Source organism: Monopterus albus, unplaced genomic scaffold, assembly GCF_001952655.1.
Source record: "Monopterus albus unplaced genomic scaffold, M_albus_1.0 scaffold62.1, whole genome shotgun sequence".
NCBI lineage: Eukaryota > Metazoa > Chordata > Actinopteri > Synbranchiformes > Synbranchidae > Monopterus > Monopterus albus.
The window spans coordinates 63,547-63,825 of record NW_018127942.1 but is presented as its reverse complement, the minus strand read 5'-3'; the positions used below and the strand labels follow the sequence as shown (position 1 = coordinate 63,825).

Sequence of the window (279 nt, the reverse complement as noted above, 5' to 3'; positions counted from 1 at the left end):
CAGGAATTTATTTAATTCTCTATTAATATTCTTATGTGTAAAAATGTATAATTTGTCATTCTGATTGTCCATAGTGTAAATCTATGATGCTGATTTATTCTGTACACACATCTGTAGTATGCTGTACTGATTATATACACAGATCAGCCATAACATTCTGACCACTGACAGGTGAAGTGAAGGACACTATTATTTTTAATGTTTTTATTGCACCAAGCCATTAAGCATTCAAAGTGCTGGTGTAAAACAAGTGAACCTTTACATTCATAATGATGGATT

General features: G+C 31.2%; 1 protein-coding gene across 2 annotated transcripts in view; it reads left to right on the top strand.

Annotated features, from left to right (window-relative positions):
- The window catches only part of med23 (mediator complex subunit 23), a 20,495-nt gene that overhangs the window by 12,401 nt on the left and 7,815 nt on the right, over positions 1 to 279 (top strand). The gene's annotated exons all lie outside the window — the stretch shown is intronic.